The following is a 5,271-nucleotide window of genomic DNA, read 5'->3' as shown; positions in this document are numbered from 1 at the left end:
CAGACCCAGTACCTCATACCTGTGCAGGCCTCCTCAGACAGACCCAGTACCTCATACCTGTGCCAGGCCCAGGATCCTCCTCGGACAGACACAGACCCAGGGCCTCATACCTGCGCCAGGCCCAGGATCCTCCTCTGACAGACAGACCCAGCACCTCATACCTGTGCCAGGCCTGGCCTCCTCCTCAGACAGAAAGATAGACCCAGTGCCTCATACCTGCACCAGGCCTGGCCTCCTCCTCAGACAGACACAGACCCAGTGCCTCATACCTGCACCAGGCCTGGCCTCCTCCTCAGACAGACCCACTGCCTCATACCTGTGCCAGACCTGGCCTCCTCAGACACAGACCCAGCACCTCATACCTGGTACCAGGCCCAGTTTCTCCAGACAGAGACGCAGTGCCTCATACCTGTGCCAGGGCTGGTTTCCTCAGAAACAGACCCACTGCTTCATACCTGGTACCAGGCCCCACTTCCTCAGACACCAACAGACCAGCATCTCATACCTCGCCAGGTCCAGCCCCCTCAGACACTGATAGATCCAGTGCTTCATACCTGTGCCCAAACGTCTTCAATACTGACAGACCCAGTACCTCATACCTGTGTTTGGTTGTGCCTCGTAGGACACTGACAGAACCGATGCCTCATACTTGCGCCAGGCCCCACCGCCTCAGACACTGACAGACCCAGTACCTCATACCTAAATCCAGCCTTTCTAAACACTGACAGACCCAGCATCTTGCACCTGCAACTAGCCCACCTACCTGGATGCTAACAGGTCAGAATCTACCTGTGCCTGGCCTGGCCTCCTTGGGCAGTGACAGACCCAGCACCTCATACCTGTGCCAGGCCCTGTATCCTCAGACTATCGACCCAATGCCCCATATTTGTGCCCAAGCACACTTCCTCAAACAAGAAAAGATCCAGCACCTTCTACCTGGGTCTTGGCCCTGCCTCCTCAGATACCAATAAACTTGGGTTTGGCCTTGCCCCAGACAGACCCAATGCCTCCCGGGACAGTGACAGTGACAGGCCCAGGGCTCATACCTGATAAATCTCAGCCTCAGCCCCGAGACCTATCTAGTCACGCTTGCAGACTCCACTCTGTATCATCTAAATCCTCAGAAATCCATTCACATCCTTCTAACAGCTTTTTATGGAACACCTACCACATTCCCAGCACAGGCAACAGAAGCAGCCCATGGGGGCTCCCCAGAGATGTAAATAATCATGCCAATAATGAAATACAAGTGCTTGGGAGAATGGAAATACAGCAGTGAAATCAATCATAAAAGGAATCTGAGGCGTGCTTGAGCTTGGATCTAAAGAATGAGCAAGCATTACCCAGGAAAGCACTGAGGGGGGAGAAGCATTCCAGCAGCCGGTATAGCATATGCAAAGGTCCTGTGGCAAGAGCAGCCTTTCTTAACAGTGAGAGAATTAAGCCCCACAGAAAATACTTTCAGGGCGCCTCGGTGGCTTAGTCATTAAGCGTCTGTCTTCAGCTCAGGTCATGATCCCGGGGTCCTGGGATCGAGCCCCACATTGGGCTCCCTGCTCCGCAAGAAGCCTGCTTCTCCCTCTCCCACTCCCCCTGCTTGTGTTCCCGCTCTCGCTGTGTCTCTCTCTGTCAAATAAATAAATAAAATTTTCAAAAAAAAGAAAATACTTTCAATGACTTCACTTCTCAATTCTCCCAAGGATGGTCCAAGGCTAGTACCCTCCTAGAAGCAAGGAAGAGATGCTAATTCATGATATCCATTGGATGTCTTGGGGCATGAGGGCTTAATTCTCTACCGGAAGCCCGTTGAGATAGGTTGGGCAAGAGGAACCATAGCACATTCTAGATGAAAGAAGGGGTGGGAGCTGGAGGGTAGAAGCTGAGAGGCAATGCTGGAGGATGAAGCAGGGATCCCCAGTGGTCATCAGGAACACGATTCTACCCTGGATGGGGAAGGCAGAGGACTGATTCAAGAGCTTCAATCAAACAGGACAAGTTGAAAGAACGAGAGAATTAAGTGTGGCCCAGAGGTTTCTGGCTTGGGTAATGAGATGAATGGTGGGGCCCTTCGCCTGGAAAGAGCCCAGGTTTGGGGGAACCTTGCCAGACAGACACAGTCCCAGGAGCCACACCATGCCTGACACAGGCTCTCAGATCTCACTGAACAGACTCAATTCTAGAAACTGGACTGCCAAGATGTTGATTTTGGCTGCCCCAGGTCATCAGACCTCACTTTTGGGAGCCCAGCAATGCCAGCGTCTGATTTGAGCCTCCGACAGCTCCACCTACAGACAACGATCTCTAGAATTCACTTTACCCGCAGTGGCCCTTTCAGATCGCACCTCACAGATGTAGCTCCTCATCAATTCAGCGTTCTGTGCCTCCCCTGCTCTGGCCCCAGACCTCACTTGATCTAACCAGTTATAATCTACTTTTTTCCCACCTGAGTAACTCAGACCCTATGCCAATCAGACCCCAATGCTACAGACCACACCTTGGCCTGGCTATAGATCCTCAGGCTATAGATCCTAAGGCAATACCATGAGCTCTGCCCATCATGCCTGACCAGGGTACTGAGAACAGGAGTTCTGGCTCAAGGCATTCTATCTGTCCTACGTGATCCTAAGGGTTCCTGAGACCTCCCCAGGCCGACCTGGGTACACATACCTACGATGACTCTGGCTTTCCCTTAAGGAGAGCCCATACCTGATCCTACCACCAAGGATCCCACCTGCACCTGACCCACGTTCCCAGGCCTCACCAGCCACACCAGTTATGCATTCCTGGGCTAGAGCATGCCTACTCATTTCACCTAACGAGCCCGGGATGCCACTTGTCCCTGAACCCAGGGGACAAGAACCCATCTAAGATCACATTTATATACCTCTGTCCATGGGACTCTACATCCATGGACTCAAGACAAAGCCAACATGGATGGATGGATACAATGGCTTTGTCTACGAGGCCAGCTCTGCCTACCTGGGTCCCCCTCCAGGACACATAGTGCAGGGTCATACCCCGTCGGAGCCAGGCTCCACGCAGCTGCGCGGATGCACCCGGCTCCACAGATCCGTCTGTGCCTGATCCTGACTCCTCATCTCTCAACCGGAAGACCCAGGTCCACCTTCCTAAGCCCAACTCAGACTCCTCACACCTTCCTGAGAGACCCAGCTCTAGTCTAAACAGGCCTGACCTCAACTTCCCCAGGCCTAACTTGAAAAAAAACGGCTCTCTATCCTCATCTGACTTGGCTCTTCACATCTTGCAGACAGATCCAAAGCTAACCACCGCTGTTTGACCTGGCACCAACACCTCACTGACGAGCCTCAGCTCATCAGATACGAGTATCTCTGCAGACCTATGCTCTAGAGAACCCCCCAACCCCGTGAGACGTGCTTCTCCCTCCCTGTGACTAACCCGTGCTCTCCAAGCCTCCCCTCTAACTTTAAGGCCTGGGTCAGCACACCTGAGCCAGAACCATGTTCCAAGGACCTCACCAATGAGACCCACGGAGGTACCTCCGGCTCCAAAGTCTGTGCTTGAGAGAGCAAGTCCACCTACTGACGTTTAACTTAGGGCTCGCAGACCTCTGAGCCCCACGGTGGTCTGCCTACCTAAAGACCCTAGTGCTGCGGGACTCACCTGTGGCCACTCCACCCACCCAGGCTTAACCTTCCTTCTTCAGGCCTTCCCACGAAGATCCCAGGGTGCATACCCTTGCCTGAAGCCAACACCTGGAAGTCAATCTACCTACCTCACCGACCTCCTCAGACCACACCTGGCAGGCCAGCCCTGCCTATCTATGCTGGACCTTAGTTCCTCAGTTCAGCCCCAACCCTTCAGGCCTCCTCAAGACATTACACTTGGCAGACGGGCTTTGCCCTCCTGCTTCTGACCCCGGCTCCTCAGACCGCATCTGTCAGGCCAGCTCCACTGACCTGTGCTTGACCCTGGGTCCCGGGACCACACCTGGCAGGGCAGTTCAGCCAACCGTACCTGCCTGTGGCTCCTAACACTGCGGCTGCTGGGCCGGCTCTCCCGACCTGCACAGGACCCCGGCTCCTTATACTGTACCCAGCAGGCCAGTTCGCCCACCCGTGTTTGCCCCTGGCACTTCAGGCCACGCCTGGTGGGCCAGTTCTGCCTACCTGTGCTGGACCCTGGCTCCTCAGACCGTACCTAGTAGTCCAGTTCTACCTACCTGTGCTTGACCTTGGCCCCTCAGATCATACCTGGCAGTCCAGTTCTACCTACCTGTGCTTGACCTTGGTTCTTCAGACCTCACCTGGCAGGCCAGTTCGACCTACCTGTGCTTGACCCTAGCCCCTCAGACTGTACCTGGTGGGCCAGTTCTACCTACCTGGGCTTGACCCTGGTTCCTCACACCTCACCTAGCAAGCCAAATCTGCCTACCTGTGCTTGATTCCACTTCCTCAGACTTCACTTCAGGTGAAGTTCTACCTACCTGTGCTTGACCTTGGTTCTTCAGACCTCACCTGACAGGCCAGTTCTACCTACCTGGGCTTGACCTTGGTTCTTCAGACCATACCTGGTGGGCTAGTTCTACCTACCTGTGCTTGATCTTGGCTCCTCAGACCACACTTGGTGGGCCAGCTCTTCCTACCTGTGCTTAACCCTGGTTCCTCAGACCTCACCTGGCAGGCCAGTTCTACCTACCTGTGCTTGACCCTGGCTCCTAAGACCTTCCTGGCAGGACAGCTTTGCCTACCTGTGCTTGACCCTGGTTCCTCCAACCATACCTGGCAGGCCAGATCTACCTACCTGTGCTTGACCCTAGCTCCTCACACCTCACCTGGTGGGCCAGTTCTGCCTACCTGTGCTTGACCTTGGCTCCTCCAACCATACCTGGCAGGCCAGGTCTACTGACCTGTACTTGACCTTGGCTCTTCAGACTTTATCTGGTGAGCCAGTTCTACCTACCTGTGCTTGACCCTAGCTCCTCAGACCGTACCTGGTGGGCCCGTTCTACCTACCTGTGCTTGACTCCAGCTCCTCAGAACTCACCTGGTGGACCAGTTCTACCTACCTATGCTTGACCCTGGCTCCTCAGACCTTACCTGGCAGGCCAGTTCTACCTACCCGTGCTTGACCTTGGCTCTTCAGACCTTACCTGGTGAGCCACTTCTACCTACCTGTGCTTGACCCTAGCTCCTCAGACCTCACCTGGTGAGCCACTTCTACCTACCCGTGCTTGACCCTAGCTCCTCAGACCATACCTGGTGGGCCAGTTCTACCTACCTGTGCTTGACC

At 54.7% G+C, this 5,271-nt stretch overlaps 1 protein-coding gene across 1 annotated transcript in view; it reads right to left on the bottom strand.

The window, feature by feature from the left end:
- The window catches only part of GPI (glucose-6-phosphate isomerase), a 24,408-nt gene that overhangs the window by 4,665 nt on the left and 14,472 nt on the right, over positions 1 to 5,271 (bottom strand). The window lies entirely within an intron of this gene.

This window comes from Phoca vitulina, unplaced genomic scaffold (assembly GCF_004348235.1).
Source record: "Phoca vitulina isolate PV1807 unplaced genomic scaffold, GSC_HSeal_1.0 scaffold58, whole genome shotgun sequence".
In the NCBI taxonomy this organism is placed as follows: Eukaryota; Metazoa; Chordata; class Mammalia; order Carnivora; family Phocidae; genus Phoca; species Phoca vitulina.
This window is presented reverse-complemented; position numbering and strand designations above follow the sequence as displayed.